The sequence below is a fragment of the Paramisgurnus dabryanus genome, chromosome 11 (genome assembly GCF_030506205.2).
Source record: "Paramisgurnus dabryanus chromosome 11, PD_genome_1.1, whole genome shotgun sequence".
NCBI lineage: Eukaryota > Metazoa > Chordata > Actinopteri > Cypriniformes > Cobitidae > Paramisgurnus > Paramisgurnus dabryanus.
This window is the reverse complement of record NC_133347.1, coordinates 2645243-2660689: the sequence shown is the minus strand read 5'-3', so window position 1 is coordinate 2660689 and position 15447 is coordinate 2645243. Positions and strand designations below refer to the sequence as shown.

Genomic DNA, 15447 nt, shown 5'->3' with positions numbered 1-15447 from the left:
GTAAAGAAAGAAACGATTACTGTATCTATAATGAACACAAGATATGAGCAAGATCTGATGAAATTGCTCCTTCTGCAGAAAGCAACAAGGACTATTCCCCAATCCAGAAGAGTCTGATTAATTGATGATCTCTCCTCCAGCTGTTTTCATAGCCGGCCAATTGGTTGTGCAATGTTCAAAGCGTCTGAAGAGCGTGGACCTGCAGAAACCCGCTTCTGGCATGGGATTGGGGAAAGCCGGAGAAACGAAACGGATCTTGTGACAGCCTTCGCAATGTGGCATATCATGTGTCTATAAGACGTATAGAATTTCTGCTATCATTTCCCAAGTTGTTTAGTTTTAATATCTTCACTGCCAGGAGTTTTGCAGATGTGTTTGGGTGTGTTAGGATCATAAGTTCAGCCCATGTTTTGGTTTCTCTGAGATCTTCTGGTCATAATGTAACTTGATGAGTGCATTTGTGTGTTTGACCCACCCAAAAAAATGATTATCGGGAGATGATTTCAGTTTTTGTGGTTGGATGACAATTTCATGGCAATAAGTACCTGCTATTATATGAATTGGCCTATTTGTTTGATCCTATTCGTAAGTTTCAGTAGGATCTGCTTTCGCCCTAGTGATGTCGAGGTAAGGGTGGAGTTTCATTTTTGTTTTTTTAATACGTTTTTATACCATTCACATTTCTTTGAAATTAACACTGTCAATTGGTAACATTTCGTCATAAGATCAGGTTGTACTTGCTAAGGCAAACATCGCTTTATTAATATTGACATTTACGGTTCAAGCTTCTTAAAGTCACAATGAAACGGAAATAGTGATTGATGCCTTTCCGTATCGTGACGTCTATCCGAGTGAAAAAAGTGTAGTGCAGGACATGACTTTGTTTATTGAGAACTGATTGGATCGTTGAAAGGTGTGTTGCTAATTGCTAATCATTGCGATCCATTCCTGGGCCGAAACGAGTCTCCGATTGCCCTCATGACAAGAAGAAAAGAGGTTGTTTTGAGGAGTTTAACGTTTTTGAATTAAAAAAGCACCCCAATAATTAATTTGTAAAAAACACAATATTCCAAAAAAAAAAAATTCAATTTCAAGCATTGATAAAAAATATTGCTTAACCATTTGTGACTTAGTCATGAATGGTACCTCAAGCCATGCGGCTTGTTAAGGAGGGTAGTTTTCTAAGTTTATGCACTTTCCAACGATAAAACAAGAAAATCCCAAAGACTTGTATTAAATGAGACCAAAGAGATTTGTGGGCAGAAAGCATAAAACAGATCAACTTGACTTTGTGGTAGCAATGCATGGTCAAGTACTTCTCACATTGACTTGCTCAATAATACGTCATTTTAGAAGTGAACTGCCAGAAATTGGCTGTCAAGGTGTCAAGATGTCCTGGACTACAGATTCTTCATAAATTCATACAATTACATTAAAGATAAAGTAAAAAAGACAGAATTCGATTATTCATCTCTAACAGCAAGATAGTTAGTAAAACATCTAAAAGTTTTATTCATTTATTTTTCTTCTACGAACATTCTCTCCCTCGTTCAGTGAAGACATTAAAAGAGGACGATGACAGATTTAAATCTCTACTGAGGTTCTCTGTGTTCCTCTCTCTCTCTTTGATTTATGGCTGGAATATAGAAGACAAGTTCATCGGTACATCTCGCCCCATTACAATGAGCTGTTTTATGATCGTGTTCTTCTCTCGGTGTTCCTACAGAAATGCCGCACCTCACCACACAAGAATTTTACGTAATCGTTGTGGTCGGTTCATCCAGAACAGAAAGAAATTCACAAACATTTCCTTCTCTTGGGGTGATCGTGACAAATGTTGTGTGGTGAGAGGACTTTTAATCTTTTCATCCAAAACTTTGTGAGCTGGCTCGCGGCTTAGCTGAAGTGCCTTTATAGCTTTCATTCTGAAATGTTATACAAGGGATTGTTTGAAGTAATGGTTACACTTTATTTTGATAGTCCATTTTAGGCATTCTACTAACTATAAATAACTTTGCAACTACATGTCAACTAACTTTCAATAATTTGCAACTATACATCAACTAACTGTCGTTAGTGTATTAGTAGACTGTAAGGGTTGGGGTTAGGGAAGAGGTTTGGGTTAGTGGAATAAGTTGACATGCACCTGCAAGATACTTATAGACAGTTGAATGTCTGTTGAGATATCATCACAATAAAGTGTTGGTAGATATTAAGCAGACAGTCTAATAATTCTCTAAAGATTGGTTGTTGATAAGTAGTTGCAAAGTTACTTATAATTAGTAAAATGTCTAAAGTGGACTATCGAAATAAAGTGTTACCGAAGTAATGCTCTACAAAGGGAGCAACTCGGTGTGCCACACAAGTTTCGCCTGCACTTATTTTGTATTTATTTTTAATTAAATATGATCTTAGCATTTTCTTATCATTAGAGCAATACAATAAAAAGATGAAAATACATGGCACACACAAATGTGCTCCTGTTTAACTCAATGGTGGAGGATTGCATTAACTAGTGCCATAGGTCATTAATTCTAACAAATAGAGATGCACCGATATGAAGTTTTTACACCCATAGCCGGTTATTCAGACTGATATTTGCCAATACCAATAGTTAGTGTTTATTAACTAAACTGTAAAGATTATATTTTCTAAATGTTATCCATTCATAAAATGACCATTAGTATTGAACATTAAAGTTGTTATGTTTGTTTATATTTTCTCTTTTAATTTACAGGAAATATCGGTCATGACTATCGGCTGATACCGATTATCGACGATATATCACCACATCTAGTTTAAACTAGGGATGCATTACGATTAATCACGATTAATCTAAAGCAGAATAAAAGTTGTTTAAAAAAATTATAGAATAAATGTTTACATCATATATGTGTGTGTGTGTACTGTGTATAATAATTATATATATATAAATATGCACACATACATGTATAATTTTAAGAGAAATAAATATTAATATATTAAGTATTTATATCGCGATTAATCTATAGCAGAATAAAAGTTTATGTTTACAACATATATGTGTGTGTACTGCATATAATAATTATGTATATATAAATATGCACACATGCATGTATAATTTTAAGATAAATAAATATCAACATATTAAGTATATATATACACTGTAAAAAATAAATTGTTGGCTCAATGAATTATTTTTTAGTAACTAGTTCCACAGAAATTTTACGTTCACTCAATTTCTCTCTCCAAAGTGTTACCTGGATTGATGTTTTTTAGTTGGCCCAAATTTGACTCAAATATAAAAAAGTATGTTGGCTCAATTAGCTTTATAGTTCATTCAACTAAAATGTTTTAATCAGTTGAATCTTTAAAAACTTACAGCAAAGACTCTGTCAATTAAAATTTAAGTATTCACTCAATGTTTTGTGTGTTACTTCAATTGATTCATATTTATTATTTGGGATTTTTTTTAATAACATTTTTAAATTATTTATCAAATAATTTATGCTGGTGTTGTAAACAAAATAATTAACTTCAGTCACATAAAAACAAAAGCTTTTTATTCACTTATCATACAGACTGAACATACAGAATTAAGTCTTCTTTAAATAGAGGGCATAAAACAGTCCAAAAAGCCTCCAAAGTCAGTCAGAAGTTCTCCAGGGCCATTTAGGAGACTTTCCTCAGCCAGTCCAAGCGGAGACTGTCTCGCTATGTCTCGGGTCTGCCTCTGACATCATCTCCGCTCTGGTTTGATAAACAGAGGAATATAAACACACACACATACATAAATAACATGTTTAATATAATAAAGTTTGACGGTGAAATACTTTATTCCCTAAATAACGTTATTGTTAGGCCAAATTTCCCTCAGCCATCACACATAATTAAACACTATTGGGCGGTTTTCTCGGACAGGGCTTTTCACTGACTAAAATAACTTACTGACATCTCTTAACATATGAGTGCTATTGTTTTGTCTCAAAATGCACGCCAGTATTGTATTATATAAGGTTTGTTTGTAAAAATGTCCCAATTATAATAAAGACCGAGTTCTAAACTCTGTCCGGTAAACCAACCCTATATCCAGGCTTTTTATCTTAACTAAAATAGCTCCACTTTACTTCGGTCACATAACATAACACACTTCTAATATATCTTTACAAAAATATAATTACAAAAACGTCGAGTATTTGCGTCTTTGCCAATTAATATATTCTAAAATTAACATTTAATTACAAACACTTACCTGACGTGAACTTGAGGAAACGGCTGACTTGTGTCCTTCCTCTTGTGCGAATCAGTAAGTGATTCCAGCTGTTGCGTGCGGATTGATCTCAGATGAAATGACCTGTGATCCAGATCCTTCCGAGTTATAACATTTTAAATTCAAAATACACAGACGCACGCGCATACATACATACATGCACACGCGCGAGTACGCGCGCGCGCACACACGCACGCCCCCGGGTACACACACGGGTATATTTAGAAGTTTGTTTAGAAGTATATTTAGAAGATTGTTATGATATTGGGACTATTTCTCCACTCGCACCTTCGCTCTGAAGTTCAAATTCGCAGGCAGTACGCAGCCCAGTTATAACAAATGTGAAAGATATGAAATATCATTCAACAGCGTCAGCGATATCATTTAAGTGCAATCCTAAAATATGATTTAAAACATACCGGTAAACCTTTTATTATTAAGTATAAGAAATTAAAATGAATTAAATCGCATGTTTAAACGCCACAGATATCAGAGCCAGCAGTCGATTTCTGATGGGCTTGCCGAGGCGAGGCTGCGCTGGGCGGGGTGTGAGCGCTTAAGTGTCTGTGATTTTCTGGAGCTCATATGGAGCTCTTCTCCGTCCGAAAGTGTCCGAGCACATTTTTAAATAGACGCTATCTATATTAACCGACCGCATATTTAAACTTAAAGCACATACATTCACGCCTGAACAACTCTTAAAATTACATTTTGTTACCAAATAACAGTAATATTATGAGCATTTTGTTGTCAGGAAACATAGCTGTCATAAGTCCACATATTTACCTGATTTGTCTTAATTAGTTCAGTCAACATAGCCATTCTGAATGTTGACTGAATTTGAAAATAACAATTCACTTAATGTTTTAAACACAGATTTATGTAGATTTAAAATAATATGTCTACTCAACTAAGCCCAAACAAGAAAATTGGTTTAACTTATATATTTTTGCCCTTCCAACATTTCATTAATTGGATTTTTTACAGTGTATATATATATATATTATACATAAATATACAAATGTATTTAGACATGTAAACATTTCTTAAATATGTAAATGCATGTGTGTGCATTTATCTATACAAAGTTATTATACACAGTACACACACATATATGATGTAAACAAAAACTTTTATTCTGCTATAGATTAAGCGTGATTAATCGTTATGCATCCCTAGTTTAAACCTAAAGATCGCACATGATGATAAAAATATATACCTTGTAAATCGGTCCACCAAATGCATAAATGTACACTAGGGCTGTCAAACGATTAATCGCGATTAATCGCATACAAAATAAAAGTTTGTGTTTGCATATTATATGTGTTTGTACTGTATGTAATTATTATTTATATATTAATACACACACATACATGTATACATTTAAGAAAAATGTTTTTAGATATATTTGTATTTATTTATATATAATATAAATTATATAAAATATAATAAATATATATTTACACATAATTGTTTCTTAAATGCATACATGAATGTCTGTGTATTTATATATACATATTAATTACACACAGTACACAAACATATAATAATATAAACTTCTATATTTTTTGCGATTAATCACGATTAATCGTTTGACAGCCCTAATGAATACGTAATTTACAAATAATCAATCATTTAAAAACACTGACCTATTTTAATATTTTATTTAAAAAAAAAATTGCCCTTTCCAATGTCCTCACTATCATTGCAGTGAATTATGGCCTTTACACCAAAAGTGCATCTATAAGGTGTCAAAATGCAGGGTTTTTTTGTAACAGAATACAATGTCCATTTACCTAGAGACATCCATTTAAATAATTAGGCAATTACATGTTGTACCTCCCTAGCAAAACAAGTCACTTAACAGCAGAATATCCATGAATCATCTCATTTGTAAGATTAATTATCAATATTAATGCCTCTGTGTTCATTAATGTCACTCATTATCATCACACATTTCCATACGCACCCATGTGACATCCCGGTCCATCACTGACTCACGTGTATGTGAAACATTCCTCATCTTCATCTCTCATTCAACACCTCCTCAACCTCAATTACAAAAGCAACAGATACTTTTATGTGTATTGTGCTGTATATTGAGATTTTCATTAGGAAAGCTTTGGTCTATTTACACATGTACGCAAACATAAATAGAAGTTTTGTGCATACATCTGTTTTCCACCTCGCACTTGGTTTGCCTCATGTTTTAAAAATTAGGTCACCCAAAACTAAAAATACCACAAATTGGTCCAAACATGTACTATTCTCAGATCTATGTTTGTGTTTTACAGAAGAAAGAAACTTAATACCAGATCGTTATGACATGAGGGTAAATGCCCAAATTTTCTCTTTTGGATTAAAGGGATAGTTCACCATAAAATGAAAATACTGTCATCATGTACTCACCCTCATGTTATTACAAACCTTTTGAGTTTTTTGTTTTGATGAACACAAAATAATATATTTTGATAAATGATGGTAGGCACACAGCTGATTGTAACCATTGACTTCCATAGTAGGAAAACAAATATTATGGAAGTATTGTGATAAATGAAGAAGATATTTTGATAAATGATGGTAACAGATAACGGTACCTAATGAATTTCATTGTATTTGTTTTTTCCTACTATGTGAGTCAATGTGTACTGTCAGCTGTGGTCTTACCATTATTTATCAAAAATATATTCTTTTGACTTCATCAGAAAAATACATTCATAAAGATTTACAACATTTTTCTATTCATTTAAGCAAACCCAAAATAAGATAAAAATATACGGCACACACATATGTGCTCATATATAGACCAGTGGTAGAGGACTGCATTAACAGTGCCAAAGTTCATGGGTTCATACTAGAGATGCACCAATATGACATTTTTACAACAATACGATAGCCGATTATTCAGACAGATATTTGGCGATACCAATAGTTTAGTGATTATTAACTAAATTTGAAGATTACATTTTCTGGATGTTATTCATTCATATAATGACCATTAATATTGAATTTCTTTTGATTCACAGGAAATATCGTCTGTGCCGATAATGCAAAATTGTTTTTATGATCTGATACCGATTATTGGCCGATATATCGCTGCATCTCTAGTTCAAACCTAAGATCACACATTATGATAAAAATATATATCTTGTAATAAGGTCTGCCAAATGCATAAATGTAAACTAACATACAAATAACAAATCAGAGTTTTTGTATAATATTTTATTTAGTTTTTTTTTTTATGGTGCATTATGGGACATTACGGGCCTTTACACCAAAAGTGCATCTATAAGGTGTCAAAACATGAGGATTTTTAATTATTTTTTTTTATTTTTGGAAGAACCATCCCTTTAACTCAGGAGTGGGCATTCCTGGTTCTGGAGGGCCCCTGTCCTGCAAAGTTTAGGTCCAATAATCAAACACACCTAAATGTCATTTCCAAGCAACCCTGCAACCTTTGATTAGGGTTTTTTTTAAAGTGTGTTTGAATAGAGTTGAAGCTAAACTTTGCAGGACCAGGAATGCCCACCCCTTTAACTAATCATTGAACAACAGACAGCTTTAGCTCTTTCTTTCATCTCCCATTTATTACCATTTTCTCTAAAATGTAGAGCACCGGCACATGCACAATATCCACAGTTTCAACAAAATAAACTTAAAATTATAAACAGTGTGACATTCTTGCAGTGACACCCTAGCAAAAGTTTATCCCGTTTGTTAATAGCAAGCATATTGCACATTGCACGACCCTTCCTGTGAATCACCTGTACTATCGGCAAGAGTTCTTGAGCTCCTGGTGTATTTGCTGACTCCAGCATCCATGGTCTTCTGGAAGCAGGCGCTCAACTACTTTATTATGCATTGGACAGCCGGGCTTATCTGCTGTGGCAGCATTTTGACAAGCGTCACAGTCGTTGAGAGGGTTGGGATTTGAGCATCGTTCATCTGGCTGGTGGACATGTAATTTAATGGGAACCGAGCATGACGGCGGTCATACGGCAGGTGCAAGTAGCACAAATGTCGGCGGATAAAGAAGGGCAGCTAAATTCAGGAATCACGGGTCTTCTTTAATTGACCTGTGATGTTCGCAAACACCCCGCCTTGCATATTACGATCCCTGGAGGCTCTTAAATTTACTTTTTATGATCTAGCTGTTGGCTTTTTACGATAAGCTCATTTCAAGAGCAATATAGACTCATCTAGAGGAAATTAGATACATGCTTAGCTTGGTCTTCGAGAGATGCATGAATGTGACCCTGTCTATGATATCAAGATAATGTTTTTACTAGAAGATTCTTTACATTTTGTAGTATAATTCTAACGGTAAATGACTTGAGCTGGGTTTTCCCAGGCAGGGTCACATATGAGTATAAGTGTGAGACCATTTGAGGGTCTTCCTGTAACATTTTGCGGTGACTTACCAGCAATATGGTGTTTGTCAGTGGTCAAGGCCAATGATAATATTTGAAGTGCTGGGTGGCTGATGTAATGTTGACATTGCGAAAATTGTTTTTAACAGGACTGTTTTTAAACAGAAATGAATGTGGCAATAGGGCACGACACTGCCAGGAATCTTAAAAGCTGAAAAAACAGCTGATTTATAAGATTAGATAATACTGTATATAACACTGTCACCAGTTTTTCTTTCATTTTAATGGATTCTATAAAAATATTTTTTAATGCTTGCATGATAGCGTGCATGCATTTAGAGAAAGCTGTAGAAAAGTCTCTTGAGATCTCCAGGCACCTGAGCTGGTGTCATACACACGCAATTTCCAGGTAACCGTGTCAGGTGACTATAGGTAGCCATGCACTACTTGTTTTGTTGCCGGTGGGTATGAATGCACATGTGATCTTTTTAACAATGCCTTCAGTGCTTCAACACATGCAACCTGCCATCTGTGTGCCATCACGCATGAGAGAAAACTACTGAACTAAGCATCAACACAAGTAATGGGGCATAGACACAAAACAAGATATTATAACCCAGCTTTTATAAGTCAACCATCCATGCTAGACTCAATTGCAAACGCTGAGAGGGTCGTTTTATCTGTCAAACTGTCATGGATTGCTGTATACAAATTTATTAAAATTAAGTTTTCTTTCAAGCCTGCTTATGTGTCTATAACCCAACATACATCACTCCTGTGAGATATATATATGTATATATCCCACAATCCTCTGTCGGCAACTAGGCACAACTCGCTCCATGCCCATGGACACATACGGTTAGGTACCATTTTACAGTTCCCGAAACTGCTTCTCTTTCCCAAACCACCAGGATCTGTTTTTAGGCCCATGCGGTAGATTGAAGACATTTATTGTAGTCATGCATCCTTATATGTTGCATATACACGATGGCATGAATTATTCATCGGTGGCATGCTTTGATCTCAAAGGGTTGCAGATGGTACAGGGTCATAATCTGCCAACAAACTTGCGTGCAGTTTAGTGTAAGCTTTCATTAGGTCTCATGAGAGCTGAGGATGCTCAGTGCGGCTGGTATACGGCACGGCAGAGCTGATGCTTAATTTAACCCTGATTAGCGGTGAGCTGTGCCAGAACAGAACTGTTGTGGGATGAGGATGTCTGTCAGATACATCGGGCACTGGGTGCAACAGGCAGTCATCTAAGGTGAAGGATTGGAAATCAAGGGCGGTTTTCCTTTTCAGTGATCGACCGTGTCATTTGATTAAAGAAAGTCGATTGTAAATCAATTATTCACCTCTGCTCTTGTTGTGTTATAAACCCAATGACTGCATATTGTAAAAGTCTTAAGCTCCGTACACACCAAATGCAAAGCATTGCCTTCCTCGCTCTAGATTTAACTTCGTGTCCTGCAAATTTATCGCTCAAGTTAAATATTTTTTTAACTTGCGTGAAGACGCGTTTGAGGCAATTAACGCATGTATGCATCTATTGGCATCTTTGCATTGACTTTGTATGTAATCTACTTGCGTACTTACGTATGTAATCCAGTCGCCCCATTATGCTGCATTCACACAAAACACGAAGCATCGCATTCCTTGATCTAGAATATTTGTGGGATTTTACTTAGTCATGCAAAATTTTTGCTCGAGTTGAATATTTTTAATTTGCGTGAAGACGCATTTGAGGCAATTAGCACATGTTTTCGTAGCAATTTCGCCACCCAATTTGCGTCATTTGCATCACCACACGCAAGTATGCATCTATTTGCGTCTTTGCATTGACTTTTTATGTAATCTACTTGCGAAAATCATTGCATTCGCGTTTGGTGTGTACACCCAAATATACTGCGTACACACCAAGTGCAAGGCATCGCGTTCCTCACTCTAGATTACTCGTGGGATTTAATTTATCCCATGCAAATTTTTCATTTGAGTTTAATACTTTCAACTTGCGTGAAGATGCATTTGAGGTGAATAGCGCTTGTTTTTGTGGCAATCGCCCTGCCCAGTTGCCATGTTGCAAGTACGTGTCTATTTGCTATCTACTCGTGGAAATCGTTGAATTCACATTTGGTGTGTATATCCCATTAGGCTGCGTACACAACAAAGTTAAATATTTTTCTAACTTGCGCGAAGACGCGTTTGAGGCAATTAGCATGTGTTTTCGCAGCAATTTCGCCACCCAATTTGCGTCATTTGCATCACCACACGCAAGTATGCATCTATTTGCGTCTTTGCATTGACTTTGTACGTATGTAATCCAGTCGCCCCATTATGCTTCATTTACACAAAACACGAAGCATTCCGTTCCTTGATCTAGATTATTTGTGGGATTTAACTTTGTCATGCAAAATTTTTGCTCGAGTTGAATATTTTCAATTTGCGTGAAGACGCATTTGAAGCAAATACAGTAGCGCATGTTTTTGTGGCCCAATTCGGTCATTTGCATCGCCATGTGTCTATTTACTTCTTTTCATTGACTTTGTATGTAATCTCCTTGCGGAAATCGTTGAATTCGCGTTTAGTGTGTACGCCCAAATATGCTGCGTACACACCCAAATGTGAAGCAACACGTTCCTCTCTCTAGATTACTTGCGGGATTTGACTTTGTGTCATGCTAATTTTTTGCTCGAGTTGAATATTTTCAACTTGCGTGAAGACACGTTTGAGACGAATAGCGCTTGTTTTCACGGCAATCACGTTTCCCAAGTCACGTCATCGCCACACACAAGAACGCGTGTATTTACGTCTTTGCATTAACTTTGTATGTAATTAACTCACGCAAATTGTTGAATACACATTTCGTGTATACACCCAATCAGGCTGCATCCCACTATTTAGATTTGTTGTTTTTGCAATGGTAGTGACCATATATAATTTATTAGAATACAACCAAAAAATACAGAAAATTTGTATTCAGTACGTGACACAGTTTATGCAATATTTTAATATTTTCATCCATTTAGTTTGTTTGCAGCTGCATGATTGGATTTTATTCTGATTTATACAGATATTTATACCGAAAGCATGTAACCTTTATAACATTTATAGCTTTTGAACCCTCAGCATATTCTATAATTACAGGACATGCAACTTGAATAAGTGATATGTACAGTATGACCACGAGGTTACAATAATAAAGCTGGTGTTTCAGATCAAATATCATCGTGATATTACATTACAGCTTTACCATAACACCTGTTATCCATTTTATGTGATATCACATTGTAAAAAGAAAATAAATGCAATCATGTAATATTACTGTATGGCCTTTTGCTGACCCTATTGGTTTATGTTCATCTGATAAACCAGCACCCGTTGGAGTAAAATATAACTTGGGATCATAAAAGATTTATATAGAACACCATTTCTATATCAAGAAATAAATTTTATACAGCGAATCAGTATGAGCACAGAGTGTCACGCTCGTAATGTCATGCAAAAAATAACTCGACAGCAGGTAGAACGTTTCACAAGAACCCGCTGTGCTGAATAACTGCACATTCACATGCCAAATGGTGCCCATATGAGGCCTGCGGACTGAGATCCGGATGGGGGCTGGGAAGCTGCCAGTCTCTCACTCCTCTTCATTCTCTGCTATGTTCCTGGCCAGAAAATCTTTCTTCAGAAGAGCCTGAAGGCTTCTGTATGTTGTGATTTGCATTTAAAGGTCAGGATATGGAGAATATATACAGAATATATCACACTCTGTGACATTGCATACGTTTGATTTTGTTAAAGGGCACAAAGCCAGAAGTTTGGTGCAGCTAAAGAGTTGTATGCTTTTCCAAGGAATAGATGTATGGGAAATATTTGTTTATTGTGGCCAAATTAGGTGGTAGCTGGCAGGACTTTGTGACCATTCATATATATTTCATGCTGGAAGGCCTGCGCTGTGTGATAAAGCCTGTGTGCATGCGCCGGAGGGGGGGTATATGTAGCTAATTGCATGTTGGGGGAGGGGCCAATGGTAATGAGTTTTACTGATGATGAGATCTCGACATGAGGAAATCACAGCATGTAGAAGCCAGGGATGTGATTTTTCCGGATTAATCCGGAATTCCGGATTTTCCGACCTGAAAATGTGACCTACGTGAATCATGCAGATATGTAAAAAAAAAAAAAAATAAGGGGGGAGGGGGGTATCTCACAGCCGTCGCCATGGTAACCCGGGACGGAACCACAATCGCCGTCCCCGTGCAACAGGGCCACACCGGTGGCAGATGACAAAGAGATGCATTTTCCTTCCTTTCCAAGTATCAACAAGGACGTGTTTCTGACCGTTCGCAAATGGCGGATGGCGAAGTATGATTGTATTCACCAATTAGACCCGATCGTTTCTCTCCTCTCTTCTCCTCATTTGCGACGTTTGGCTGTCACTCGCGTGACACGAAACAAAGCGGCAAACATATACACGTCGGTTTACTTGGTGGATTTGGAGCAGCAATTTTCACAGAAATTAGAGGAAAAACGAGCGCCATTGCATAAAATCCTGGTGGCGACTGAGAGAGGGACGATGCAACAATATTGGTTCCGAAAAAGGCAAGGAAATAAGTTACCTCATCGAGCCTGGTTTAACCTAACTGAGCATTACATTCGTGCATGAAACCTGATCGACGAACACGGAGGGGCGGGAATCGCGGGACGGAGTGGAGTCTAGAGTGATGTTTCTTCAGGCTCCGGCGTGAATTTTAATGACAGACACTTCAACCGCGTTTTCATCACTGCGTTTTCTCTTCTAAAGTTCGGTAGAAACACATAAATGGGTTAAAATCTTGTTTAAGAATCTGTTTTATAATGAGAATCTCTCTTTCAGCGCGCCTCTGTGTGTGTTTGCGCTGCGTGACAGCCGATTTTAATCTGACAGTGTTCGTCACTGTACATTAAAAATCCCACACGAACATTACAGCGTAAATGCAAGGATTAAGATTGATTTTATATATAACAGATAATCTAGATACATTTACCCTAATAAGTTTTTAAAAACATGGTAATGTTTTAATGTTTTGCTTTAGTGTTTTAATGTCAGACAATCATTGAAATGAGGGAAAAATGAAGAGAAAGGCAGCAGATATAGCATCCTTCTTCAGAAAGAGTAGCAAAAAGCAGTCAAACAAATCTTAGTAAAATACATTAAAGTAGCCTTCAAAATTCACATGATTTTCTGGTCTCTATAGTTTTTTCAGCAACGGGAGATATAAATTCTGGTTTCAAAGTAAATTTCAAAAGTTTTATTTGATTAAATAGTTTAAAAAACATGGAGGTTGAATTATGACTATAAATTGTATGTTAATCTCAATTCATTTTAATAAAAATTTAATTATTGTAGCAATTGTATGTTATACATCATTGTGATTAACACACTATAATACTTAAAAGTATTTTAAGGTTGGATGATAGAGATTTTATATGCCACCCCAGAGTAACTGCTGGCCCCTGCCTGGCCACCCCTATGAAAAATCCTTTGCTCTGCCACTGATTAGAAAAACACAAAAAATACATTATATTATAAATCTTTACCCGGACAAGTGACTTTTGTGCATGGACAAAAAGTGAAACACAAATTTACTTTTTCGAAGGACAAGTTCCTCAAAAAGTTAATGTCAAGCCCTGATAAACATATTACAACAATTTACGATTAACTAAGAATAATAGTAAACTATTATTAATTATATATATGTATGCAGCTTAGAAATGCGACCTCCGGAAGGCTGCAGACTTAGGATTGAGAAACGGCCTCTGTATCATCGTTTGTTTCAAAGGTTTCGTGTGTTTAAAGTTTTAAGGTTGACCAGTTTGATTAAAATAAATAGCACCTGCACTTTTTTGTACAATTACTTCTATTTATTAGTGTCAACCTTCTATTGTTCATGTTTAACAGCTAACAAAGTTACTCATCTACAGGGGTCTAAAATTAGAAAAAGAGACCTTTAAGACACTTTATTATAACTAATGGTCCTGTGTAGCACATTTACAGATATTTGTATAAAAAAAATACTCTGGTAAAAATAGAAGTACTGATTTAACTTCTTTACTCAAGTAAAAGTATCAAAGTAAAGGCTTGGAAATGTACTTAAAGTATAAAATTAAAAGTAGCCATGCCTTTAGTTCTTTATAAGCCATTGCCTACATTTTATTTGGATGTCGGCAAAATAGGCCTTCTTTTGACATGAACATTTGCATGTTGCACATTTAGCTGTTAAAGTTGTGTAAAAATGCAAAAAAAAAATAAGTTAAAACATATTTTTTATCATGGTTGTTGATATAGAGAGAGGTGGTGATGGAGCAGTGGAAAAGACACTTGCTTTTGATTCCCACTGTTACACATCCACCAAATAAGTAGTTATGTGTCATACTGTACAAAAAAGTTGCATGTTGCACATCTAGCTGTAAAATAAACTGTAAAATGTGTTTTTTGTTCAAATAAGTTGTTATGGGTCCTACTTTACCATCCGTATAGATCCGCCACCAGTTTGATTGGCGTGTGTGTGTGTGGGGGGGGGTCTCAATATATTTTCCTGCTTTTTTGTCCTTAGCCAATCACATGCCTGAGAAGCATGTAGTGTTTCCTGCAGCTCTTCAAATAAATACATTAATATAAACTATTTATTTTATATATATATATTATAAAATATGTAAATAAAATATGTAAATATATCTAAATAAAAAGCAATTATATGAGGAGCTCAGATGCAAAAGCCTCTAAATGCCATCTCTGTCAAAATTGAGATAATGATATTAACCAAATGCTCACAACATATGTTATGC

The 15447-nt window shown here is 35.8% G+C and overlaps 1 long non-coding RNA gene across 1 annotated transcript; it reads right to left on the bottom strand.

The window, feature by feature from the left end:
• Positions 1-3520: 3520 nt before the first annotated feature.
• On the bottom strand, positions 3521-4272 carry LOC135729960 (uncharacterized). Its single transcript, XR_010525818.2, has 2 exons — positions 4232-4272; positions 3521-3729 (listed from the first exon to the last, which is right to left on the bottom strand). It is a non-coding gene; the product is annotated as an uncharacterized lncRNA (long non-coding RNA).
• Between the last annotated feature and the right edge of the window lie 11175 nt (positions 4273-15447).